This window comes from Canis lupus, chromosome 2 (assembly GCF_011100685.1).
Source record: "Canis lupus familiaris isolate Mischka breed German Shepherd chromosome 2, alternate assembly UU_Cfam_GSD_1.0, whole genome shotgun sequence".
NCBI lineage: Eukaryota > Metazoa > Chordata > Mammalia > Carnivora > Canidae > Canis > Canis lupus.
In genome coordinates this window covers 82,112,608-82,140,550 of record NC_049223.1, presented here as the reverse complement: position 1 = coordinate 82,140,550, position 27,943 = coordinate 82,112,608, and the positions used below count along the sequence as shown (strand labels likewise).

General features: G+C 51.1%; 1 protein-coding gene and 1 long non-coding RNA gene across 7 annotated transcripts in view; one reads left to right on the top strand and one right to left on the bottom strand.

The window, feature by feature from the left end:
• Window positions 1–27,943, top strand: part of KAZN (kazrin, periplakin interacting protein) — a 1,012,902-nt gene that overhangs the window by 694,533 nt on the left and 290,426 nt on the right. The window contains exons 1-2 of one of the 5 annotated variants that reach the window (XM_038531940.1): window positions 6,927–7,129; window positions 19,059–19,199. The exons of the other annotated variants lie outside the window; for them this stretch is intronic. The gene's annotated coding sequence lies outside the window, so the exon portion shown is untranslated. Of the gene's footprint in view, window positions 1–6,926; window positions 7,130–19,058; window positions 19,200–27,943 lie in introns of those variants that run through there. 5 annotated transcript variants of the gene reach the window in all.
• Window positions 632–6,878, bottom strand: LOC111093979. 2 transcript variants are annotated; one of them, XR_005356159.1, is made up of 2 exons: window positions 3,401–6,878; window positions 632–2,976 (listed from the first exon to the last, which is right to left on the bottom strand). It is a non-coding gene; the product is annotated as an uncharacterized LOC111093979 (long non-coding RNA). The 2 variants fall into 2 exon arrangements; XR_005356158.1 differs by having other exon boundaries at window positions 632–2,973.

The window sequence follows — 27,943 nt, the reverse complement described above, 5'->3', positions numbered from 1 at the left end:
GCAGGTCAGCCTCGGCCTTCCCTCCTCCCTCCTCCACCTGCCTCTGCTTTTCCCGGGGGACCTGCATGCCCCCCAGAGCTGAACACGGGGGCACGGGGTGGGAGGCGATGCCTCAAACCAGCCGCCAGTGTGGCACACAGCCTGGCCCAGACCGTCTGTCCTTCGGCCAGTCTCTCAGCAGCTACACTAGACGACACTGTCCTAGACCCTGGGAACCCAGAGGCGATGGGAACAGACGGGAGCCCTGCCCTCATGAGGTTTCTCCCCACACGGGAGCACAGAAAGCCGTTTGCAACGACATCCACCAAATGTGGTCGAATCGGGGATCATCTTCACGCTTTCTGCCTTGGCCATGTTCTGCACTGATTGATTTTTTTTTTTTTCAAAGGAATCTGTTTCGTTGTTACCAAAAAAAAAAAGAAAAAAAAGAAAAAAAAGAAAAAATGTGTTTTCTTAAAACGAAAACCACAAAGAAAGCACACAGGGCAAGACGATAACAGTGAGTAATTCTGGGTGAGGGGAATGCACACTATTATTTTATTTGTTCTTTTATGTACTTTTTAAATCGCCCAACCAATTTTTGAATTAAAATAAAAATGGGGAAAAAGTGAATTATTTGGAATTGGTGGTGAATCAGCCACAAAGCAAGGGACGAAAGGAAGGTTTTTTTGGTGTGTTTTTTTTTTTCCTTTTTCTTCTTACACTCCGCCTGGAAACCATAGTATCGCTGCCGCATTCCAGATGTGCTGGGAAAGCTAGGATTACGGTCCCCCAGCTCGGTGAGGCTTTCTCTAAACCACCTTTTTGTGGCCTTGATTCTGTAAATGCAAACAATAATTACCAACCTAAGGAGATTACTCAGCATAGCTTAGACGCCTCTGGGCCCCCGGATGAGCCACATTATTGACTGCTCACAATTAATCTAAAAAATTAAACCAATTGTGTTTCTGCCTCCTTCTTCCCCGTTTGGTGCCTGGATGACACTTCCACAAATGTAGTGCCTGAGTGGTTATCTCCGTGGTTATCTCTACTCGGTGTTCGCATTTTTCTCCAGAACTGAAATGTTCCATTAAAGCTCATTTGTTTCCGATCCTGGTCTTTGGGATTTCTCTGCTCATCCCTTCCGTGCGCTGCCCCTCTGGCTCTGATGGGCCGCAGCAGAATGGGGCTTTCTGTTTATAATTCTTCCACGGTCTGTCTAGTTTTTCAATTACTGCTTCTCAAACTCCCTCCTGTCCTTCTTCCCTCTTCCTTCATCAATGTTCGCTTCCCCTGTCAAGTTCGGAAGAAGCTGGTGCTGTTGCCTCCACCCCGCAGCATCCCAAGTGTTAGGAGAAAACGACCAAAAGGCCTGAGGACACAGCACCAGTTCATTGAGAAGGAGGTATTGAGTTCCTATTAGCAAGCACCAGGCACATAGGAGATGGTTGTCCGCTTACCTGCCCCCGCCCCCCAAAATACAAACAGAGCATCCTCCTTCCCTGAGCATATAATTTAATTTCCCAAAGGAGAGGAGAGAGCTACATGCCAAATTTTAACTCTAAATACAGAGCGGTTTGGGGATATTTGTTATGCAGCTGTAGGTGACTAATACTCTCCCTTCCTTGCTGGGCAGATACTGTGGTGTCAGGTGCATCCAATTCCCACACATTCAGCATTCTGGAACATTCTTCTACCTCATTCACCTTCACCTGCCCTTCTTCATGTGTCAGTATGGATATCACTTCATCAGGGACCCCCGCTCCCAGGGGTGGCAACTCTGCACCTCTCCTCCGCAGCCTCTACTCTGCCGCAGACGTCATCTCACGCTGGTTTGTGTCGTGAATTCCTAAGCCCCCTAACCAACCCTAGGTTCCAAGAGGCTAGGGGCAGGGCCTGTCTTATCCTTTCTTCATGCTGCAGCTCCAGCGCCTCTCATGGCTCCTGGCACATGGTGGGCACCCAGATATCTGGCATAGGGATGAATTAAGCCTGCAACGGCCGTGTCACCATCGTTCCCATCTTACAGATGAGAAGGCCGAGGCTCGGAGGGCCCAGGGAGGATATTCCATTCATCACCCAGTTACTAAGTTACTAGGCCAAGATTGCAGTCCCAATTTCCCGTGGGCGCCTTCCCCAGTAAGCCCCTTCGCTCAGCGCTTCTCAAACTGTCCTGGGCATACAGGCCACCTGGCCATTTCGTCAAAATGCAGATTCTGACTCTGCAAGTCTGGGGTGGCTGAGAACCTGCATTTGTAATGTGTCCCGGTGATGCTGACGGTGCTGGTCCTGGATCACTCTTGGAGCAGCGAGGCCCGAGGTATTCGTTGCTCTCAGAGAGTGGAAACTGGACAGGCTCAGGGGGCCATCCACACGGAGCCCTCCGGTCATGCTGGGCACTGTCCTCGTTTGGTGCCAGTTCTGCTCCAGACGTCTGTGTGTGGTGACAGTCTAAACATCCAGACAGGTGTGGCTGGGACATTCCGAATGGCAATGTCACCTCACCTGCCACTGGATTTGTGTGCGAGGCTTTTAATGGTTTGGTTCCTGGGCGAGGCCACCCATGGGGACTAGAAAGAGTTGTGATGAGCCCTCGTTGCAGAGTTACCTGGGCTCTCGCTGAGGAAGCAGCTCCCAGCTGGGCACGGACAGCTGGTGCTTGGGAGAAGCAGATGTACATCATGCAGAACAACTGGGAAAACCAGAGCACATATGGGGTCCGTGCGGGTGGGTGGGGGCTCTTGTCACCAGGGGTCACAGGAAGAAGTGCCCCCCGGGAGATGTGTTCCCAGCATCTCAGCAGATGTGTGCTTGGGCCCCAGGATCCCCCGCACCTACCTCAGTCTTCATCGTTCTCACGGAGCGGTCGGCTGGAGGGCGCTGTCCACAGTCGCCCTTCCACGAGCGTGTGTCCAGCGAGTAGAGGCCGGACCGGACCAGGCTGCGCAAAGGCCGTCAGAAGCTGGGCCCCACGGCACTGAGCTGCTTTAGCACCTGCTCCAAGACAGAAGACCCAAAGCCAAGAACTACCGGACTGTTCCCTCGGCAGCTGCCTTCCCAACCAGACCCAGACCAGGAACTGCTGGCCGAGCTTCCCGGCTGTCAGCGAGGATGACCACCAGGTGGACAGCACATTTCTGGGGTCATCTGAACTGGTGCCACCTCTTCTCTGCCCTCCGTCCTTGCCCCAGATGTGGAAGGGAGACCTGGGCACACGGTGATCCCCACCCTGGGATTTTGAATCATGACTTAACTCATAAAAAAATACTCCTTGGAAAATATTAAAAGGAAAAAAAATAAAAAGCACCTGTGAGCCCTGCAAAGGTCATTGCAGTGCCCCTATATAGAATGACAGCAAGACCAAGAAATCCTTGCAGTGATTGCAATGCTGAGGGTCAGACACGTTGCCTGAGCTATTTACCTGCACTTGTAGTTCTCAAAGGGGGATCCCCAGCCCGGCAACAGCAGCAGCACTTGAGAACTTGTGGGAAATGCAGATTCTCGGGGTCCACCCCAGACCCGACACATCAGCAGCGCTGGAGGTGGGCCTGGAATCGGTGTGGTAACCTGCCCTCCAGGTGACTTGGATGCACACTTGGGTTTGCAGACCTCAGGCCTAGATGAACTTATTTCATCCTAAAAGCAACCCTGTTAAATGTAAACTGTTGCAATTTCCTCTGTGAAGTTACCCATCTGGAAGGTGGTGGCAGCAATATTTGGACTCGGGCCCCTGGTCGCAGAGGCTAAGCCGCCATCTGCACGTCATCCTGTGAGCGCGCCCCCGGCCCCCGCCCAAAACCAGTTCTCTGTATAAACCATATACACATGTGAGGTTGTCAAGCCAAATGGCGTGGGTTGTGTTCTTTCTGAAAGAAATAAAGATGTCGACAAAACATTGGATTATAAAATACTGGGTTGTCCCAAAATGTTCTTTTTTTCCTTTTCTTGCTCAATAAGGCTGTGGGATAATCCAAAACTGGGCAGAGCGGATGCAGATGCAGAGGGGAACAAAATAGGCCCTGGACTTGAATCCAGGCCTTCCTGACTCAGCTGCTTCCCAGTGCCCCAGGCACCTCTCGGTGAATTATTTGGATGAATTAATTACGAGCTAAGTGGATCAACGCTGACAGGCCCAGTACAGCAAGTCCCAGAATCACCTGGCTGCTTGCTCAAATTCGGATTCCTAGGATCCACCCCCTCAGAGAGGCTGATTCAGGGCATCTAGGATGTGGCCCGGGAGCCCGCACGCTGGCAGAGGGCCCCCAGGTGATTCTGCAGGACAGTCCCATCGCCACCAGATCTCAGCTTCCTGTGTCCCAAGCCTTTTTCCTTGCCGTCGTATTGCTTTTGCCGAGGTCTTGAGCCCGCACGCTGACGTGGCCGCCTCGCCCGCCTAACACTTCAGGCCACAGATTTGGGGCTCAGGGATCACAGGTTCAAATCCTGCTTCTGGCACTCACAGACTTTATGACCCTGAACAAATCCCTTAACCCCTCCAGACTTTGGTGTCCTCATCTGTAAAATGTCCATCGATGAATCCTTTCCAACAGTATCAAGAGATTGAAGGAAGAACCAGGAATCCCAGAGCTGGAAGATGCACAAATTTAGACCTGTGTGTTGGCTCACGAACGCAGTGCGGCTGGCGAAGAGTTCACCCTTCGAATCGGGGCCTGCTCCGCTCTGCATCCCCAGAATGTTTTCCTTTGCAGGACTTGCTGGCTCTCCGTGAAGAACAAGAGGAAGAGGGACATGTCTCAGGCCAGAGACTTCACTGACTGGAGATGAATAACATTAGGACCCTAAAACAGGGTCAGCAGACACCTGCCCCTGGTTTGGACGGCCCACGAACTCCGATGCATTAACGTATTTTAGTGATGGGGGAAAAAAAACAAAAGAAAAGTGTCTGAAGATTCCACCCTAGGTGAAAATCACATTTCGGTGTCCATAAGTAAAGCTATATTGGGACACGGCCACGCTCGTGTGTTTCGGTTTAACACTTGTGTCAGAGGGGGTGCAAGGCTGTAAAGAAAGCCCCAAGTGGGGGCACCTGGCTGGCTCAGCGGTTGAGCATCGGCCTTCAGCCCAGAGCGTGACCCCAGGGTCTCGGGATCGAGTCCCGCGTCGGGCTCCCCGCGTGGAGCCTGCTTCTCCCTCTGCCTGTGTCTCTCGTGAGTAAATAAATAAAATCTTAAAAAAAAAAAAAAAAAGCTGCAAGTATTTACCGTCCAGCCCTTTACAGAAGTTTGCTGACCCCCCTTCATAACTGATCATTTATCAAGAGTGCTTGCGTGTGTTTACTGGCGTGCCGAGCGCTTCCTGTGTATCTCGCTCCCGTGTTTTAACCCGTTCAATCCTTGTAAGACCCGAGGACGTCCACCTTGCCTGCGGCGAAGCAAAGGCAGAGAGAGCGTCCCGAGACCTGCCGGAGGTCAGGAGCTGGGAAAGGGCAGGCCTAGGACCCGAGCCCAGGAGCCTGAAGCCAAAGTATACACGTGGGGCCACTTCCTCGCCTGCCCGGGTTCTGCCAAACTTGAGCCGTAAAGAAAGCATCCAGAAGGCGAGGTCCCAGGCCAGCACCCAAAATCTCTGCCTGGGACCTCGGCCCAGTGGGTGTGATGCTTTCCCGGGAGAACGTTCCCTCCTGACCTGCCGCTAAGTGGCAGAGCCGGGACCGGGACACAGGGGTCTCGAATGTCACCTTCCCCTCACTCCCCGACGGCGGACTCTTCCCCGTGGGCAACAGCGGGGGACCCGGGGCTCAGGCCTGGCAGATTCCACGAGCCCTGCAAGGACACCCCCACCCCCAGCCCCTTAGCTGCGGAGGAGGCCCCGGCTCGCGTTCTGTTCGCTTCCCGTCTGACGTATCCATCGTGGCGTGAGGAATGTATTTTCTTAACAATGTCCCTTCCAGTTTCTGGGGCAAAATGGGGCTCTGGAGAACTGCGTCATTAGCATTGATGAACACTTGACAATAGCATCACGAGCAGATAGAAATGCCTAATGAAAAGAAAAGCACTGCCTGGGAATTACAGAGGCTGGTGGGGTTTTATTGTTATTATTTTTGAGCAATTAGGACTAAAAGCTTCCATCAGGCACCACGCATTTTCCCATCCATTTTGAACTCAGTGATTAAAAAATCCTGCATTGTCAGCTCCAGGCCAGTCGTCAAGATGCCCAAGCCAGGGGCGTCCGGGCCGAGCGCTGTGTCTTCCCTGTGGTCCTGAAAGTCTTGCTCCAGGGCCTGCCCTTGACATGGATTTCCTCTTCCCGCCTCTCTCTACTTCCTCGACTCTCCTTTTCCCATCGTAGGAGGTTTTGCCTCTGAGTTAGTGCCGAGCCTTCTCCATACATCCTGTGTCCCTTGTAAAAACCATCCACTTGGGACCCCCTGGGGGGCTCAGTGGTTTAGCACCGCCTTTGGCCCAGGGCTTGACCCTGGGGTCCTGGGATCGAATCCTGCATCGGGTTCCCTGCAGGGCGCCTGCTTCTCCCTCTGCCTGCGTCTCTGCCTCTCTCTGTGTGTCTCTCATGAATAAATAAATAAAATCTTTTAAAAAAGAAAAAAAAACCCATCCACTTGCAGAAAGCTGCCTGAGGTACACAAACGGCAGTTGTGAGCTCAAGCACCAGAGAGGTTGGGACACTCGTGAAAAGACACAGCCAGTGAGTAAGTTCAGCCTAGCCTTGAACCCAGGCCTTGGACTGTGCTGGGGCCGGGGAGGTGAGGAGCACGGGCTCTGGCTCCGGCTGGCCTGGGTGTGAGTCCCCGCCGTGCCTGGTGATCTTGAGCAAGCGCCTTCACCTGCTGTCGGGCATCAGTTTCTTCACCTGTGAAAGGGGCGGATGGGGGTCCCTGCTTCGTGCGGTGGTCGCGCAGTGCGGTGAGAGCCTGTGTGCAGAGCGCGTGGGGCTCGGCGGTCGCGGCACCCAACGGCACCCAACGGCACCCGCGTGCCCGGATGCCCCGTGCAGTGCCCGGTGCTGCGGCAGGTGTTCAGTTTGCAAAGAAACCCACAGCGACACCTGTCGGTCACTGAGGAAAGTACTAGCTCGAGGCAAGTCCTGCTTCCCCAGATGCTGCGACACACCTTTTGATGACATCATTTCTTCGGGAAGCTGGGATTTGGGCATTTCCTCCCTTCCAAAGCAGGTCAGCATATATAGACAGCACGGCTTCTCTATCCATCATCTGTCGATGGACACCGAGGCTCCTGCCACAGTTGGGCTACTGTGGACATTGTTGCTGTGAACATCGGGGTGCAGGTGTCCCCGCGTTTCACTGCATCTGCATCTTTGGGGTAAATCCCCAGCAGTGCAATTGCTGGGTCGTAGGGCAGGTCTATTTTTAACTCTTTGAGGAACCTCCACACAGTTTTCCAGAGTGGCTGCACCAGTTCACATTCCCACCAACAGTGCAGGGGGTCCCCCCTTCCCTACATCCTCGCCAACATCTGTGGTTTCCTGTCTTGTTGATTTCCCCTATTCTCACTGGTGTGAGGTGGGATCTCATTATGGGTTTGATTTGTATTTTCCTGATGGCCAGTGATGTGGAGCATGTTCTCATATGCGTGTTGGCCACGTCTATGTCTTTGTCTGTGAGATTTCTGTTCATGTCTTTTGCCCATTTCCTGATTGGATTGTTTGTTTCTTTGCTGTTGAGTTTAATAAGCTCTTTATAGATCTTGGATACTAGCCCTTTATCTGATGGGTCATTTGCAAATCTCTTCTCCCATTCTGGAGGTTGTCTTTTAGTTTGTTGACTGTATCCTTTGCTGTCCAGAAGCTTTTTTATCTTGATGAAGTCCCAATAATTCATTTTTGCTTTTGTTTCTCTTGCCTTCATGGATGTATCTTGCAAGAAGTTACTGTGGCCGAGTTCAAAAAGGGTGTTGCCTGTGTTCTCCTCTAGGATTTTGATGAAATCTTGTCTTACATTAAGATCTTTCATCCATCTTGAGTTTATCTATGTGTACGGTGTAAGAGAATGGTCTAGTTTTCTTCTTCTGCACGTGGCTGTCCCAATTTTCCCAGCACCATTTATTGAAGAGACTGTCCTTTTTCCAGTGGATGGTCTTTCCTGCTTTGTCGAATCTTAGTTGAACCGTAGAGTTGAGGGCCCATTTCCGGGTTCTCTATTCTGTTCCATTGATCTATGTGTCTGTTTTTGTGCCAGTATCGCACTGTCTTGATGATGCTGAGTGAAGTAAGTCAATCAGAGGACAAACATATGGTTTCACTCATTCAGGGAATATAACAAATAGTGAAAGGGAATAATGGGGAAAGGAGAGAAAATGAGTGGGAAACATCAGAGAGGGAGACAAACCATGAGAGACTCCTGACTCTGGGAAATGAACGAGGGGTGGTGGAAAGGGAGGTGGGCAGGGGTGGGGGTGACTGGGTGATGGACACTGAGGGGGGCATGTGACGGGATGAGCACTGGGTGTTATACTATATGTTGGCAAATCGAACTCCAATAAAAAAATATACAAAAAAAAAAAAAGGAAGTCAGCGCATTACGGGAAATGAGGGTGGTCATTTCCAATCTGAGTTCAGGGTGGGAGGAGCTCTGCGGTGCCCCACAGGCCCACACACTCCATTTGTACACTTGTGTGTATTGAAGAACAGTGTAAAACGATTGCTTTTCCTTTCCATCTCTGTGCATTTTCTTTTCAACGGGCTATGACATTATTAGACCAAAAAGACTTATGAAGCTTTTGGCCCTAGCTGCTTGATTTAAAAAAAAAAAGTTTTTTTAGAAAAAAAAAAGCTTTTTAGGGATTTCTTGTAGCCTTACAGGTGCCATGAAAAATTATAGAGACTCTAAGACTGCCCAGAAAAAAAATAAAAAAATCTGGCAACTTCTGCCCTAAGGCACACCCAGGGGTTTTCTCAGTATCTTCTGCAAATTAGATTTTTATTTTTTTGGTAAATATTTTCTGAATGCACAGAGGAATGGAAGCACATCTTTTTTTTGCACCCTGCGTGCAGCGATGGAGTGGAGGGGTTCCCGCCTGGGGTCGCAGAACACAATTGGAGGCCTCTCGGAAAAACGTAGCTCCAGACAGCTTGGGAAACCACTTTCTGAGAAGACAAGTGGCTGAGTGCTGGACTCTCGTCCTTCTGAGGGTTTCTTGGGGTCCTTGGCTGCAGACTCATCAGCTCTGCCTGTGGCCCCTGGGCCCTTGCACCTGCTGCCGCACAGGTGTGGAAGCCCAGCTGCTCGGGTGATGGAAGTGGCCCGGGCGCACGGTGGGGCTGCAAGCAAGGGGAGAGACGCCCAGGGGATCCCAGCGGGGGGGGGGGGGGGGGTGGTACGGGCTTGCACTTGCGGCCCCCCCCCCCCGCTCTGCACAAGTCCAGAGCTGCGTGAGACCCTCCGTGAGCCCAGACGTAAAGCGCAGAGCACCCGCTCCCAGGGCTCGCGCCGCCCGCACCGCTTTCCCGAAGGATCTCTGCTGCTGCCTGTTTTGCTTGGTGCAGGGAAACCCGGGGAGGATTTTCACTTGTACCAATAAAGACTTCACTACGCTGGTGTAGGTCTTTTGTGAAGCCAAGGGGCCCGAGGGGGACTCTAGGGAAGCAGGGCCCCCTGTCCCCGGCCCCGAGGGCAGCTCCGGGGTGTGGGGGGACAGAGAAGGTCTTGGCCCTCTGCCCTCACGCCGCACCCGCTTTCAGACCTGCCCGCAGCCGGAGCAGCTTTCCAGCAGGTGGAAATGTGGTCACGTGCCCCCAGGGGGGGCTCCTGGGAGCCTCTGGAGTCGGGTAGATGCTCCTTGCCAGGTGTCCACATGGCCCTTCTTGCAGGAGCTCACGGAAGTTCTGGAAGGTTCTGCAAATGGAGCACTTCTCCAAGGCTCGGGGCCCTGTGACTTCCCAGGGTCTATTCGATGTTCAAGGCGGGTTCAAGGACCAGTAGCCTCAGCCATGGAAGCTCGGTTCGTTGGCCTCGCCGGGTTGGGCCCCTGCCAGCCTCTCCGGATGGAACCTTCCCTTGGCTCACCTCACAGCTTGAGCCCCAGCTGGTCCCAGCTGCCCTCTGTTCCCTGCCCTGGCTCACGTGTGCCCTCTGCACACAATGCCCTTCATCTCTACCCCCGCCGTTTGCAGGCTCAACTCACGGGTTCCCTCCTCTAAGGGGGACCCTTGCAAATCGTGGTCAGAGTATCTGAGTTCAAGTGATGACCTCACCCCTTAGGAACGTCCTGGGTCTCCGGGGCTTCCTCACCTTTAGGATGGGGATAAAATAGCACGTAATTCAGTGCCTCTCGGGGGCTAGGGTACCCCGGGACCACTTGGGGATCTCAGTAAACTGCCAATGAGCATCCATCTGGTGTCGGAGGAACCTGAGATCCTGCATTTCTAATGGACTCCCTGGTGACGGGGATGCGGCTGGTCTAGGGGCCACACTCTGGAGAGCAAGCGCCTGTCTTGTGGCGTTACACGTGATGGGGCCTGTGACGTGCAGAGGACGGGGCTGGCCGGCCCCCGCGGTAGCTCTCCTTGTGGGTATGGGGACGCTTCTAGAGCGCGCCCGCCCGCCCTCCCTCCCTCCAGGTGACCCGGCCGGCCTGTGGGCCCAGGGCATCTCACGGTCTGACCTTAGACGCACCACTACTCTCTCCTCCCCTTTCTATCCGTGACTCCTTGTGGTTCAGTTGGGTTCCCCAATCTCCAGGCAGACCAGAAAGTTCCCAAGGCCTGACACATCAAAAGGGTGATAGATGTGCTCGTATGAAGATCCACTTCGTGGCTTTTACCATGTGGAATAGGTCATGTTGTTTCCAAAGAGGCATTTATTTTTTTGAAGGGAACACAGGAGAGACATAGGATTTCCTTCTTCTTCGACCAATCCCACCCTGGTTTTTGCCCACCTGGGGTGCTTGGGCTGGATCCCGAGGCCGCCCACAGTCCACAAGGCCCGGGTAGTGAAGGTTTCCAAGCAGCCGGGCTCTGAGATAACATGCCAAACCCCAGCACACCTAATGACCCATTTTCACATGGCAGTCCCCCAGATTGAGATCCAAATACCCAAACATCAGACGGCTGCTGCAGGGCGAAGCAGCAGGAGCCGCCCAAGCTACTTATCAGACATTCTCTATTATCCCCTCCACCTGTTGCCGGATTTCCAAAGCAACACACCGGGTAATAGCCACTCTGGCACCAGAAAGGAGAAACGCCAACGATTTTAAGAGAAAGCTCCTTTTCTCGCTCTGGATTTTATAAATTGTAAAAGGGGCTCGCTGTGAAATAACCACTTACTGTCCCAGGGACTTGGTGATTTGTAAGCTTTTGAGCTTGAGCTGAAGCTTGAGGCTGGCGACAGTCTCAACCTGTGGCCTTCGAAGAATAAAAGCCTCGGGGGGAATGTGCAGGCGGATGAGATGGCTCAGAAGAAGAGCAGTGGTGGGCCGTCCGGCAGAAGCGCGACCTGGAGATGCGAGGGGCCCCCGGGAATCCCAAGCCCACCTGTTCGTTTGCAGGTGATCGTCCTCGGCTTGATCACCGCCAGCGGCCAGGCCTGGTGGCTCACAGCCGGAAACCGTGCACGGGCTCGGGACAGACGGACGGGGTGGTGGGTGTAGGTTTCCTGTGCGTCCTGTAGGTTTCCTCAAACTTCCACGTGCCTAAGAATGGGGTAGAGGAGTATTTCTTCACGATCAAAAATATAGATTCCCGGGCCCCGGGCCTATTAAAGCTGGGGAAAGACTTGAGCATATATATATATGTAATTTTATTTATTTATTTAGAGAGAACATAAGCAGGGGGAGGGGCAGAGGGAGAGGGAGAGAATCCCCAGCAGACTCCTCGCTGAGCCTGGAGCCCAACACGGGGCTCGATCTCAACAACCCTGGTATCACGACCTGAGCCAAAATCAAGAGTCAGATGCTTAACTGACTGGGCCGCCCCAGGCGCCCCGACTTGAGCACGTATTTTTAACAAGCTCCCCAAATGCTGTTGGGGCGGGTGGTCCCCTGACCACACTTTGCAAAACACTGGCGGTCGTGCGTTCCTTTTTATACAAGCGAAGAAGAGACAGTCAGGATGATCAAGGGAGAAGGAGCAGTATGTTCACTCACATGGCCTGAAATGCAATTTCCAGAACAGATTTAGGCTACAGAAGTTGAGACAGGGCCATAGTCCCACTTCGTTCATTTATTCGTTCATTCAACAAATATTTCTTGGGGGCCAACTGTGTGCCAGCTGCTGTGGGTGAGCTAAGGGTGAAGAGAACAAGGCAGGCCCAAATCCTTGACGTCAAACATTCCTGTTTCCTTATGGGAGAGCTCAACAATGCGACAGATAAAGAAGGATGTTGAGTACGTTAAGGCACATTTAGGAGTCGGCGAGGAGGTGGGAAATACTCCGGAGACGGAATATTGCAGGCAGGGAGGACGGTGAGAGCAAATGGTGCAACTTTTGAAACTGGGCGGTCCAGGATAGTGTCGCGGAGGAGGTGCCATTTAAGCAGAGACTTGAAGGGGGGTGAGGGGTCCATGTGGATCTCGGGGACAAGACCCCGAGGGCGCCCCGACGTGCAAGGAGGCGTGTGGTGGAGGAGTGATGAGGCGGGAACCTGGTAGACGGGGAGCACGGGGCGGGGGGAGTGTGAAGGTCTGTCCTGTTTGTCCGGGGCAATACCTGCTGAAGCCCCAAATCCCAGCACGATGATTAATGGTTCCACCATTAATGGTTTATCGGTTTTGGATTAATGGATTAATGGTTTTGCTCTGGAAAGTTCAATGTCTGAACAATAAAATAATTATCCATTGACCTGTCTATAGGCCACTGTAAGGACTCTGGGGCTCTGAGTGAGATCAGTCCCCGGGGCGCGGGGGTGAGCAGAGGGCTGACGTGGTTTTGTTAGATTGCAAGAGGCCCCGTCTGGCTGCTGAATTAAGAACGGACTCGGGCAGTGCAAGTAGGAGAAAGGGGAGCCCTTGAGAGGCAGCCCGTGGCGCAGGAGATGGAATAGTCCCCCCCACTCCCGCCCCCCCCCCCCCGTGAAGTTCCCTGTGTCCCAATCCTGGGACTTCTGGCCGGGTGACCTCGTGTATCAGAGCAGACTGCAGAGGGGCGATGGCGGATGAGCCTGGATCCCCCAGGTGGGCCCGATGTCCTCACAGGAGTCCTTCCAAGAGGGAGACCGGAGGGCCAGCGTCAGGGAGGAGAGGTGGAGGGTGCAGGGAAGTGCTTTCGTGTTGAAGGCTGGGACCACAAGCCAAGGAGTCAGGCGGCCTCTGGATGCTCCCCGGAGCCTTGGGAAGGAACACAAGCCTGCTGACGCTTCGATGTTGGCCCTCCAGCCCCCGCCCGACATCGACCTGCAGATCTGTGAGGAACGAGTGCGTGTCCCTCTGAGCATCCGCGTTCACGGGGACTCCTTACGGCACAAGTGGCAAATGATGGAGTGGCCCGGGGCTTCGGGCTCCACTGAGCAGTCGCTTCGACCTCTCACCTTCCTGCCTCCCGGTCCCTAGAAATTGGGTGCTTCTCCTTCTAGAATTGGGGAAAGGACTTCTCTTTCACCACAACTCTAGAACAGAGGTCCACAAACTTCGGCCCGCTGCCTGCTTTTTGTAAATAAAGTTTTATTGGCACGCGGCCGTGCTCGCCGGTCAGGGTTGTCTCGGGCTGCTGGCACTCTGCAGGGGCAGAGCCAAGTTAGACCACGTGGCCCTTAAAGCCTCACGTGTTCCCAGCCGTCCGTCCCCTTTAGAGAAAATGTTTGCTCCCCGTTGCTCTAGAAGCCCCTTCGGGGAATGTCCTCCCCTCGTGATGACCCCACCCTTTCAGAGTCACGGGGCCGTCCGCGGGCGAGGCCGTGCGGGGCTCACAGTGACCTTGCCATTCACACCGGCCGCTGCACAATGAATCAAACCCAGACAAGCAGACTCCCTCTCGGATTTTGGAACTGGATTTCAAAGAAAACTTGCAGCTGGAACTGAGAACAAGCCTTGGCACATAGCTGCCACTCAGCAGGTATTTTTTGAATGAGTGAATCCATTCGGGAGGTACGGGGCTGGCCTCATGCACAGAGTGCAGACAGGAGCAAAGAGATCCAGCGTCTAGGGAAAGAGCAACGGCGCGGGTGTGCAGGGCGAAGCCGACACCGACACCGCAGGTCTCTAAGCGGAGAGGGGCTGGGGAAGCGGCCGTGCACTTGCCTTGTGTTGTACTGTTGCTGGGATGACAGATTATCTCACACTTAGTGGCTTTTACATGACACTAGCTCACCACCTCCGGGGGCCGGAGGTCTGGGCACAGCTGACCTGGGTTCTCCGCGTGGGTCTCACAAGGCGGAAATCAGACGTTGCCTGAGCTCCGTGCCTCTCAGGAGCTGGTGCTCTTTTTTTTTTTTTTTAAGATTTTATTTATTCATGATAGACATAGAGAGAGAGAGAGAGAGAGAGAGAGGCAGAGACACAGACATAGGGAGAAGCAGCATCCACACAGGGAGCCCGACATGGGACTCGATCCTGGGACTCCAGGATCACACCCTGGACCAAAAGCAGGCGCTAAACCGCTGAGCCACCTGGGGATCCCCCAGGAGCTGGTGCTCTTTCTCTCAAGCTCTCTCAAGCTCGTGCAGTGAGTGGCAGGATTCGGTCCTTTGCAGCTGTGGGACTGAGGCCCCTGTTCTCTTAATGGCCATTTGCCAGGAGCGGCTCTCTGCTCCCGGACGCAGCCCGCAGTTCCTTGCCACACGCACCCCCTCGCCCCTCTGCCCTTGCAGCGCCTCTCTCAAGTTTTTCAATGCTTAGGGCCCAGGCCCTTTGCAGGGCTCGCCTGGTGAGGTCAGGCCCACCCTGACCGGGCCACTCTTCTTTAGGTCAGCGTCAGCTAACCAGTTGCACGCACCCTTACGGTGAGAGTGAAATGCCATCCCCTTCACGGGTCCTGCGTGCACGCGAGGGAAGTGGATTATATAAGACATGTCCCCTAGGGGTTGGAATCTTAGAATAGTCCCTCCCATCCGAGGTGCCAGCATGATTTCTGGTTCTTGGCACCAGAGCCACGGGGGCTTCTCTCCCTTCCTGGGAGAACCTTGGCTGAGACCGGGAGGGGGTGGGGGTCCTAAAACCGGTTTCAGCCTTGCTTGCCCATCGTGTGCAGGGACCTCCTCTCTCCGGGAGCAGAAAGGAGGAAGCAATCATGATGAAATGCTTGCCAGGCTGCCTGGGCCACAGCACAGATGACACAGCACGGCCGTGAACCCTGGCTGCTGCCCCGGTACACTCAGTCTTAATGTATTGACATTGGCAGCCTTTGTATATCTTGTCATGCCAATAAGGTAATTGAAATGGAATTGTCTCCAAGTGTCCAATTAATCAACAAATAAATCATAGACCTGTGGCCACTCATTCAGGGCAGCGAAGAGGCTTCTCCCTGGCTTCCTGACCACCGGCATGGAGGGAGCTTAGGCTTTACCCCCCTCTAATGAGCTTTAGGAGAGGAGAAGGAAGGTGGGGCAGGTGACTTTTAGGGTATTTGCCGAAGCCCCTAGGAACTGTGTGCTTTATAAATGAGACCTTATTCTTCCCTCAAAAGAGGTTTACCCAGTAGATTTCATTCATTAAAATAAAAAAAAAAAAAAGAAGGATTACGATCCACGTTCTACAGAGAAAGAAACTGTGCCCCAGGGAGGAGAAGCAAATTGACAAAGGTCACACAGCAAGTAGAGAACAGAATCTAGGTTCAAAACTAAGTCTAAGCTCCAAAAGCCATGTTCTTTTCCCTCTATGCTATGCTGGAAATGCAGATCCAAGTGACAAATAATTTCAATGGTGGAGACAAATTTTAAATCCAGGATGGTGCAGAGCGAGAAAATATTTGCGTGGAGGTCCTCTGCCCACTGCTCCCCTGGCTTAGCCTTATTAGATGTTGGTGTTGGAATGAAAGCGAGAGACCGCGGGCATTGTCTGCTGCACCTGCATCCCTACGGGAGTGTTCTCATGCTCTTTTCGTAGCAAAACGCCTCGAAAACCCCTTGAGTTCCCAAAATGCTTCCAAAATCCAGAGCGTTCCATCCTCTTCGGATAGAAGGGAAACTAAGGGCCCGTTCTCAGACGTGGCTCAGGAAATAGGGCATATTGTTTCTCACCTTAGGGTGCATCAAAGACCTTCCAGCATCTTCTCCCAACCCCGCTTCTTTTTCTGTCCCTTCAAATCAAGAAGTTAAATGGATTAAGGGGCCAGACTGGCTGAGCCCAAAGCATGGGGCACTCCAAAGAGCAGAAATATTGGGGTGTCCTCACTGAGCCTCAGAATCACAAAATGTTGACCTGCCTACCTGCGAGGGATTCCTGTGCACACTTAACGGGGGCTTGCATCTGCTTTGGGGTGTTACAAGCAAGAGGGGTCTTGGGGTGAGCCTGTGGGATTCTGCTGTAGAAAATGTGACCCTGAGCCCGTCTGGTCGAGAGAAGGGGAGGTAGGATGCCGGTGTGTTGAGTGGTTTGCCACCCAGTGAAAATGAGGAAAGAAACCAGCCTTTTCCTAAAGGCACCTAAGCACATCTGCAGTGAGCAGGAGGCCATCTGCCGTGCACAACTGCATTGTTGTCGATCAGAACCAAGCTGGGCAGACTGGAGCTGTGCTGAATACCCAGCAGCCCCCAGGAGGCAAATTGGTCCCTCTCCAGGGAGCTGTGGCTTCAGAAATCCTTACAGCTCGGGGAACGAACCAATGGGGTGATGAATAATAGCACCAAAGACGCTGTGATGTGCCGGAGAGCTACAGTCCCAGGTGCACAGACCGTATTCCCGGGCAAGAAACCTCTAACCTGATGGCCAGATAATTACTGGGGGAAGAGTAGGATTTGAAGTGTCCCCCAATCGTCCAGTCCCAAGCAAACTCCTTCACTTACGTCCTTCCGGTCCCTTCTCCTCCTCACCTCTCCTACAGCTGCACACGTTTGCCTCTCGCCTCTGGATTGTAAACAACCGCCCACTAAAGTCTCCTCGACCCCAATTGCATCCTACCCTGTGCCTGAAAAAAAAAAGAAAAATACGAATCTGATCACCTCACTCTACTTCCTCCAAGCCCACATGTGGCTTGGCCTGGGCCCCCAGACCCCACTCCAGCAGCAGACACTTGCACGTTATACTTTATGCAACCGTGACTCTGAGCCACATGTGAGGCTGTTCCTCGCCATTCGTCACTCATTCTCCTGCCTTTGCCTGGAATCCCTTAGCTCCCCTTCCTGCCAGGTCCCAGGAGAATGAAAGATTCCACCTTCCCCAGATGCTGGGGGTTCCAGCTACTAAATCTGGGAATAACAGAGCATTTAGGAGTCTAGTTTTGTCATTTCCTGGGGAATGACTGACACTTGCCTTCCATGGTGCCGGTAGGGATGGGGGTCCTGCCCTCTGTGTCGAGGGGAGTGACGGGGAGCTCTATGGGCCATGATCTTAATGTTTGAAATTCTTCTCAGGGCGGTGAACACCCCCAAGAGTCTGGGGCAGAATCATACCCCTCACCTCCCTCATTATGCTCCTGTGGAGGTCCTGGGTACTGGCCAAGCACTTGTCCTAGGATGCTGGAGCCCGTGGTTCATCCACGCTATGTCCAGGACGCACTGGTGCTTGATTTTTATTTTATTTTATTTTATTTTATTTTATTTTATTTTATTTATTTTATTTTATTTTATTTTAGTGTTTGATTTTTAGATGGAAGGAAGGAAGGAAGGAAGGAAGGAAGGAAGGAAGGAAGGAAGGAAGGAAGGGAGGGATAAAGGGCAAGGGAAGGAAGGTTGAGAGGATGGATGGATGGATGGCTCTGTCTTTCTCTCAAGCTCAAGCTACTACTCAAGCAAGCTACTCCGGGATGAGGATCCTGTCTTCATCACCTTCACCTCCCCAGCCCCAGCACAAGGCCTGAAGCACATAATTGCTTAATAAATGTCCGATGGAAGGAAGTTGGTGGAGGGGTTGGCTGGCAGCACCAGTCACTTGGATTACCTCGGCCCAGGCAAATCCCATGGGCATTTGGAGACCTGGGCACCTACAATGCTTTCTTGAGTTTGTTGCCTTGCAAAGTTCTAACAGTTGAGGCTCTTGGATCTCCTGGAAGGGAAAATGCAATAGCAGCACCCACCAGGTTCAGAGGATTGGGAGCAACAATCCACACGGTAAAAGGTCAGGGTAGTTTGGCGAGGGCTTTCCTTCTGAACCTGCATGGTGTGGTTTTTCTCTTAAGTGATGCTAATGTTGACTATCATGGGGAGGAGGGCAGAGGGGACCTCCCTCCAGGGTTTCAGAACCTGCTCTGCCTCCTGGCCCATACATAGGCTTTCATTTTTTGCTCAGAGACTAGCTTTCCAGAATGGCCCTCTGAGACCAAAAAAAAAAAAAAAAAAAAAAAAATCCTTTCAAGGTAAATTAAACGAAAGTAAACCTCGATAAAATTTCAGTTTGGTGGCATGTTTTATGAGAAACTGATGAGCGGCCCTGTCATATATTTAAATCTTGCTATTTGAGCCAGAATCCAAATATTGCCTTTCTGTGAACTAATTCAATGTTGCCTGTCTACTGTGATTTTTTTTTTAAAAGAGTTTTCCTTGTAGGAAGGCACATTCACCTTCTTCATGCTTGAGTTAACTATGCAGGAAATCAAAACCATCCACAGTAAAAGGCTCCTCACATTTGGAAAAAAACCCAGTGCAGGAAGCAATCCCCTCCAATTGTCAACGAGCAGAATAAACAAAAGGACAAATCCATTAGGAAGGTCCTTCCCCACCGCGATGCCCGGCGCATAGTAGGTGCTGGATAAGTAAATATTTGTCGACAAGCTGCTAGATTATAAGCTCTGGGATGGCAAGGACAGTGTGCATGTCTATTTTATTCACTAGCGTGTTCCTTCAGCTTAACATCATAGCAGGCACGAAATAGAAGCTCATTCATTCATCCAGCAGCTGCTCTGTGCCGGGGATTACTCGGGGCCCCGTATAAATATTTGTTGTATTAGCTAGTGCTTTCACACAGACGTGATTGAATAAATAAACGGATAAATGACTGGAAAAAAACAATGAGCCCATCAACCCACCAGCCAATAACCAATTTCATTTCCCTTTGTTCTAGTTCTAGAACACTAAGCCTTGAGATGTCTCTCCCTGTACTTCTTCTCACTTGCTTTGCTGGCTCTGATGAATCTTCCCATCTCTGCCTCCCCAAACCGTGAAGTGTCAGTTCGTGTGCCATTTCGTTGAATCATCCCATCTGGTGAGATGTGAATTCTTTTGCTTTTGGATTACTTTGTCACTTTTTATCTACACCGCTGAGCACAGTCAAAAACCTGAGCCCCTCCTGCAGGTAGCCTCGGTGGCAGGAGCCAGGGAGGCAGAGATGACAAAAGAGCCAGGCTCTACCCCGGGCGGGAGTCGCTGGCGTTCAGCGTGTGTCACACCTGCCTGCCCAGGTGGTGAAAGCCCCCGTGGCTTTGACACAGAGGTTCACGCTCCTCGTAACCGCACACAGTGCCCAGCAGCGAGCCCGGCCGGACAGAGGCTCCCGCGTCCGCTCAGTGCGTGGACGCGTGAGACGTGCAGCCCTTGCGATCCTTGCTTTGGTGGAGCTGAAATGCAAGAGGAGGCAGGGCAAAGCTAAATTGCAGCATGTTTGGCGGGGGTGGTGCATCTCAGGTGGGGCCCGGGGAGCCTGGGAGGAGAGGAAGGAGCCCAGGGGTCAAGGTCACCATTCTGTGCTACTACTACACTGCTTGGTGCGCTCAAAGGTGGCCACGGGTCACTCAGTGGTGGGAGTGAGGCTTCCTTGATAGCAGCCCAAATGCTTTCCGCACTGACTTCCGCAAAATAAAACGGAAGGAAGCCTTAATTGGTTCCCAGACCTGCAAAGTCATGGGTTGTCATCTGTCCTCAGCTCTTGGTTCTCTCATCCTCTGGGCTGGCTTTGGTTTCAGGCAGACTGTCCTCTGGGGTCATCCTGCCTTCTGCTGCTTCTGGCTCTCTAGAACCATTTTAGCATCAGCACTTTCTCAGTGGCTCGAGCAAGGGTCTTGGGGTTGCTCTCAGGTCCCTGATGGCCAGGACGTTGGAATATGCAGATTACCTGGCCTGGGTCAGGTGCCCACCCAGTGATGTGTGTTATTGGCGCAGTTCCTGGGAGCCCCGCTGAAAATGGAGAGGTTGTCGTGTGCTTTTTGGGCAAATCCTCCTGTTCCTCAGGCAAGTCACCCCTGCTCTCTGGACCTCAGCTTCCTCATCTATAAAACAGTGGGATTGGGGAAAGTCAGCTGATATGGCTTCTTCCCACCTAGGAGCTGATAATGTCCCCTCCCATAGTTGGAAGAATGGAGCTGCTCCCCACGGGCATCGTCATGACCTTAAACTCATCCTTATATCCCGGCAGCATGGCCTGGCCATTTCCACGTTGATCATAACAGTAGCAGTGGGCTGATGGCCACCAGCACGCCATGTGTGGCTCCTGTGCGCTGGCAAAGTGCCATGTTCAGTATTATCTCATTTAGTCTACATGCCAACCCTGTAAAGTGGGAATCTTTGGCCCCATTTTACAAATAAGGAGAGCCTAGTGCCTACGTGAACAGCTGGCAGCATGTTCCCAGTGGCCACCTCCATAGAAGCAGCCCTGAAATCAAGTAGCAGAGCATCACCTGCACCCAGGAGCACCCACAGCCCCTCCCGGTCACTTCCTCTCCGCAAGGCAGCCACAGTCCTGACCAGTAGCACGGGAGGGGCTGCAGCTCCCCCGGGTGGCCTGGCCTCCAGCCGCGTTCCCGGCTTCGGTGGTTTCCCACCCGTGGGTCATGTTATGTTTTTGAAGGCCTTGCTGCGTAGTTCAAGTCTCAGGAGATGACACGGATGAGAGGAGGTCTCGGGATGATCCCCTTGCCTCACGATCTCACCAGAAGCTTTGTCCAAAACACCCAGACAGATCCTGATGGGGCCGGTGCCACCTGGACCCAAGTACACGTGGTGCCAGGACCAGCCTGGCAGCTGAATGGGCTTACACCACCGAGTAGGAAAACCACATTCCTCCTTTAACAAAAGGGCTTCTCCGTACGACTGTTTCCAAGTGATAAACAGCTCAAAACAGATAGGAATGATAGTAGAGTAAGGTAAATAAGGAACCCTCCAGAATAATAGTGGGGCTCCCCCCCCCCCCACCCGCTGGTAGCAAAGCCAAGAGTAATTACCACCCTGAGCAGTGGGGAGGGGGGAGTGATTGCTGCTTCTACAACATTCTAATTACCAGTTACTAAGAATCATAATAAAACTGAAAGGAGGCTTTTAAAATCTCACCTTTGAGTAACTGCTCCAGGTGGCAAAAAGCTCAGCACTGGGGATCCTGCGTTTCCCTGGGGCCGGGCACTTGGCCTGGGCTCCTGAGGTTGGATGGGGAGCAGAGAGGGAGGTCGCCTTCGTCCTGGAGCCGTTACCCCTGATGACAAGATCAACGGCTCCTCCGCCAGAGCTTCATGCAGGCAGATGCTGACTTAGACACTCTTTTCTTGGCTTCTGTGGATGTCATCCCCATTTGGCACAGTTTGCCTTTCTGTTGGGGGCAGAGCACTTTCATTATGTCATGAGTAGGACTCCAAGAACCTGTTCTGGCAAAGCCCTCTGCTGGCACGGCCCATGTGAGGGAGACACCCCCCCCCCCCCTGCCAGGGAAGCCAGCAGTCTCGGCCCTCATGGAGTTGATAATCCAACAGAAATAAAATATAACAGAAGTTGTGTCTCGAGGAAGCATCTCATCCGATGTGCAGTATGATTTGTCAGGAGCTGCCCCTGGTTTGGTTTTAAAATCATAGTTGCGTGCAGCCCAAACTAGGTCGTGCGAGTTCAAAGTCACCCCCACCCCCCTGGCGGACCGTGTACGGGTATGAGTGCAGGTACTTTGTGTCTAATTAACGACACACAATCTGTAATTTTAAGGTTAATAAAGATAGAAGGATAGGTGATTTTTTTTCCTTTTTAAAAGACTTCTTTTAACTTTATTGAGGAATAATTAACAAATATAATTGTATATATTTAAAGTGCATAGTACGATCGTTGATATATGTACGTACTGTGGATTGATGGCCAAAATCAAGTCATGAACACATCCGTGCCTTCACATACTTAACTCTGTGTGTGTGTGTGTGTGTGTGTGTGTGTGTGAGAACACTTAAGACCTACCCCCAGCAACTCCCAAGTGTGCATCATCATATTACTTGACTGTGGTCCTCATGCTGCGCATTAGATCCTCAGAACTTACTCTTCTTATAACTGAAAATTTGTATCCTTGGACCTGCATCACCCCATTTCTCCCTCCTCCCAGCTCTTGGCAACCACCACCCTAATCTCTATTTCTATGAAATAGGCCTTTCTTTTTTTAGACTTCACATATAACTGATGCCAAACAGTATTTGAGTATTTATCTTTCTCTGTCTGGCTTATTTCGCTTGGCATAAGGCCCTTCAGATCCATCCATCTTATGGCAAGTGGCATGATTTCCTTCTTTCTCGTGGCTGAATAATATTCCTCTGTGCGTGCGTGTGTGTGTGTGTGTGTGTGTGTGTGTGTGTGTGTGTCTTATCCTCTTCGTGCATTCATCTGTGGAGGGACATTTAGTCTGTGACCATATCTTGGCTACCGTGAATCGTGCTGCAGTGAACATGGATATGAAGATATCTCTTTGAGATACTGGATATTCAATAGCAAACAAGTAAATGATCCAACTAAAAAATGGGCTAAAGAATAGAATAGACATTTTTCCAACGAAGACATACAAATGGCCAACAGGTACAGGAATAGCTGCTCAACATTAGGAGTCCTCAGGGAAATGCAAAATCAAGACCACGATGAGGTAACACCTCCGACCTGACAGGACGGCTATTCTCTGAAGGCAAGAGATAACAAATGTTGGCGAGAAAAGGTGACTCGTACGCTGTTGGTGGGAATGTGCACTGGGACAGCCACTACGGAAAACGATATGGCGGTTCCTCAAAAATTAAAAATCGAACTGCCATATGACCCGGCAATCCCAGCCCTGGGTGTATATCCAAGGGAGAGGTGATTTTCTCTTGATTCTCACACCAAGTAAATCATCTCTCCCTGAAAACATAGGTGGGATTTCTGGAGTAGAGAGGATGGCAGAATCGTGTGCTGACTTATTTATTATTTTATTGAGCTGTTGAGAGGATGCCAGGCCCTCTAGCAAGGGTTATAGAGGGATTAAGGTGGGAAAGACTCAACCTCTGCTCCCAGTGTCTCGAAGAAGATGCCACTTGCAGACAAATAACTGCAAACCCCAAGACGTAGGCAACATGCTTGAGGAGGTCAGGGAGGGCTTAGACTTTCCGGCAGGCGAGATGATCCGGGAAGACTTCTCGGAAGGGGTGGCACTGAAAGCATCAGGAGGACATTGATGAGCAGAGGCATTCCAGGTAGAAGCTGGAGGTGGGAAGCTGGAATGGAAGGTGGGAGGGCAGACCTGGGGAGCAGTGAGGGAAGCCGCTCATGCACATCCTTGAGAGTCAGATGACTGGGAGGCAGGTGGGGCACCGGTAGGGATTTCCCAGCGCCGGAGGTCAAAGCAGACCTTTCGGGATTCGGCGACTACACCTGCTTTCTGGTAGGCAAGTGTGTGTATGTGTGTGTGTGTGTGTGTGTGTGTATTAAAATATAAATAACATAAAAGTCACCCTTTTAAGAATTTTTAAATGTATACATCAAAGACTTTAAGTCCCTTCACAATGTTGTGCAGTCGTCACCACTATCCATTTCCAGAACTTTTTCATTATCCTAAGCAGACTGTGCACCCATTAAACAGTAGCTCCCATATAGGTCCCTTCCTGCCTGCCCTCAGCCCCTGGTGTAGCCTCTTCTACATTCTGCCAATGTGCGTGTGTCTACCCTACGCACCTCATGCAAGTGGAACCCTACAACCTTTGTCCTTTTGTGACTGGCTTATTCCACGTAGCAGAACGTCCTGGAGCTTCATCCATGTTGCAGCGTGTATCAGAATGTCTTTGCTTTTTTGAGACTGAATAATAGTCCGTTGGGCGTCTGCACCACATTTGGTTTATCTATTCATGTGTTCATGGTTGTTTGGTTTGTTTTTGGCTTTTGGGGACTGTGAATACTGCTGTTAATGAACGTGGGTGTACGTCTAGCATCTGCGTGGATCCCTGCTTTTTCAGTTCTTTGAGGGTACATGCCCATAAGTGGAATTGCTGGATAATGCGGTAATTCTGTGTTTAATCTCCGGAGGAGCTGCCAAACCGTTTTCCATTTCAAACTCCCACTGGCAGTGGGCCAGGGTTCCGATTGCTCCGTATCCTCGTCAACACTTGTTATTTTCCGTCTTTATACTGATAACCATCCTCATGGACACGAAGTGGTGTTAGGTTTATATTTGCTCAAGCAACAACTTCTTTGGTTTGAGAACCGTCCTCTAGATTTTCAGCTGGATCATGTTCTTGATTTGCAGAGATTTCAACTTTTGTTCTTTTCCCCTCTTGAATAACACTGTGGCAAGATAACCAGAGAGGACCTTTTGAGAAGCTGAGCTTTTGGGTCATCAAATGCTGGCTTGGAAAACCAGCCCATCCTTTTAGTTCTTTTTTGTTGTGACCTGGACACAGTTTACCAGGTTCCACCCAGTTCTTTTCAACTAGAAAGGCAGATTTCTTCAGTTTCTGCTAGGTTTTCTCCCAGAACATCATCTTTAATAACAATGAATCTAAAGGAGCCATATGTGGGGGTGGGGGGAAGGGAATCACTAATTCATCTTCTCTGACAGTTTTCAGTTCACAGAAATGTGAGAGGAACTCAGCTCGGGAATGAGCCTCCCTTTGGGGAAAACTATAAATAGATTGAACATCATATGGTTGGGAGTCCACAGACCTGAGCCCAACAACTTACTGGGTTCTGTGACTTTGGGCAAGTTGACCTCTTTTTGGTGAGTGGGGGGAAAGGGAAAGTTATACACCTTTTTTTAACCTCTTTTTTTAACCTCTCTTTCTCAGTTACCTTGTCTATAAAATGGGGATATTTGATCAGCTTCATATGGTTTTTGGAGGATTCAGTGATGGACTGCCTATAAGTCACCTGTAACCATAGCTGGCACATAGGGAATGTTCCAGATCTGTTAACTTCCATTAGTTTTGCTGAGCCCCAGCTTCTTTTTCTGTGAAATGGAGCTAATAATAGTTTGTTTCAAAGGCCACTGTGTAAACTAATGGATCCGATGCATGTAAAGTTCTTGGGACAGGCTTGGCACATGGTGATTGCTCAGTATGCCTGGGTCATGATGTCACTGCCAGGTTTGCTGATGCTAACCTCCAGTGCCCCTGGACAAGCAAGTACTTATCCTTAGCTCAAAGGATTGCGATGATATCCAAATCTGGTTGAGCCATACGTAGCTTGTGAGAAGAAAGCTTCACAAACACTGTAATGGTCTCCTGAACATTAATTAGTCAAAAGATACATGTTCTATTCTCCTGATCCATCTCCAGTTTTTTGTTTTTTGTTTTTTTTTAAGATTTTATTTATTTATTCATGAGAGACAGAGGGGGTAGGGGCAGAGACACAGGCAGAGGGAGAAGCAGGCTCCATGCGGGGAGCCTGACGTGGGACTCGATCCCAGGACCCAAGGATCAGGCCCTGAGCTAAAGGCAGCGCTAAACCTCTGAGCCACCCGGGCTGCCCTCCAGTTTTCTGTTTGACCATAGGCAAGTCCCTCCAATCTTTGGGCCTCGATTTCCTGCTATTCACAGACCCTATCAAAGATGATAAATAAATATGGCCTGTATGCCTTTAGTCTCCATGGCAAACAGTACTAATTGATCCCAGGACTCCTACCCACTGAGACCAACCTCAACCTCAGAGTCCTTCTCAACACAGTGCTACAGGCAGCAACTAATCATCCACTGCAGTCGGTTAGTGAGTCGAACCCTATTTGATGTCCTAAGCGGAAATCCTGACTCCACCCACAAACTTTCCTCCCACACCACCATAAACATGGGCAGACGTGCCAGGATTTTTAAGTATCTGATAAGTTACAGCCTCTGAGTATTTTCACTAGGCCAAGTCCAGGAGAATACCCTCAAAGGAGCAAGAAGTACTCTCAAGCTACTCTTAAACCTCCTCCAGAAGAGGGCTTCAGCTTAGCACGAGGAGGAGAACACGAATCAGGGAGTTAGTCCTAAGGGGAAGCGACAGGTACCCCTGGTGCAGTCTGCCTCTCCGGGCTGTGCCCAGGGTTCAGAAAGGAGAGCGGGATGCAGGGGAGAGGGCACCACAGACTTCCCAGTGGCGAAAGGGGAGTATTTCCCCTTAGGTTGTTTTTTCTGGGAATGGGCCCTTCTGCCCCACAGAGACCACCAGCTCACTGTTCCAGCTGGGGGCTAATCGACATTCTCTGGCTTCTCTATTTCCTGCTTGCTCTAGAAGCCACTGTCCTCGGATGGTCCGGAGGGACTATACATATAGTTGTATGTCCTCGAACAAAGACATACCCCAGCATCACAAAATAAATAAAGAAATAAAGATACACAAAAAGACTGATAGCATCTGAGACATTGTGCCAGATTCCTGGTTTCGACATATCACACTGTGGTTATGGGGCTGCCATTACTGGGTAAAGCTTTATTATAGCTACAGGGGACCTCTGTCTTGTCTTTGAAGTTTGGGGTTTGTCATTATTTCATAATTGAAAGGGTTTTTTTTCCATTTATTTATTTATTTATTTATTTATTTATGATCTTTATTTTTTAGGAATTTCTACACCCAGTGTGGTGGGGCTTAAACTCACACCCCCAAGATCAACAATCACACGTTCTACTAACTGAACCAGCCAGGCACCCCTAGAAGGTTTTGGGTTTTTTTTTTTAATGAAATTCTTGCAAATGCATCAAACATTTCAAGACAGGGGTCCTGGGCTGTAGCTCCAGATGTGAACTCCTCTACTGGGTGCCAGGAGTCCAGGGTCCAGTGAAAGGAAAGGAGTCACAGCCCCTGTATTTACAGCAGGAGGCTGAATGTGTCCCCCATCTTGCAGGCCACCTGTCTACCTGAGTTCACGAGGGGATCAGAGTTGTAGGTGCTCCGTACTCCAGACGTGAACACCAAGGCCTCAGTCAGAGCAACCCCAGGTACCTGGGAAAACTAGTAACTTGGCATCTCTTTCTCTCTCTTTTTCTCCCAAATTCAGAGTCTGGGATGCTTTCTATCTTAAAAGCAGCTGTTTCTTCAATTCTGTACATGACAAGATTTCTCTTTTTAAAAAGCCTTCAACCCCATTTGCCTTCCATTCCCGCTACAGGGCCTCGAGGAGCTCAAGCCCTGGGAAAATGTGATTAATTCGAAGACTCGTTAATTACTCTTGTATTGAGGGAGGCCTCTAAACCCGCTCTCATCTCCCAAAGACGGCTTGCATTTGAGCCCGTGCTGCCTGGTTGGGCGGCAGGCAGAGAGTCTGCATTTTAGAAAACATGATTTTAGAGAGCTTGCCGGGAGGGTTCTCACATCCTGAGGCTGTTGCTGAAAATAAGCCACAGTTTCTGTTGGGTCAATGGACAGGTCCAGCTCAACCCCTGAGACACCTTTCTGGTTTCCAGCCAGAAGTGGAAAGAGCCTGATCCCAGCCGGGGGTCTTGTGTCGTGTGGGGAGATCATTCCTAACGCAATCTAGACTCTGGCCTCTCTCCTTCTAGAGGAGATGTGCGATGTGAGGCTTTTGTGTTCGTCTGTTTCAATTTTTAGAAATCGCTTTACTGCCTGGGGGAAACGGTACGTGCTAAGTCTAAGTGAAGCACTCCATTCTTCCACCCGGATGCCATCCCCCTCAACATTTTGATAAGTGCTCCCCTAGATCTTTCCAGGCTTTTGGCCACATGTAGGTATTACACGTAGTAATATCTAGTGTGCGCACGGAGGTAAGGTGTACTCGGGGGCCATTCCGAAACCTACCTTCCCCATCTGCATTGTTAGAGGCTACGG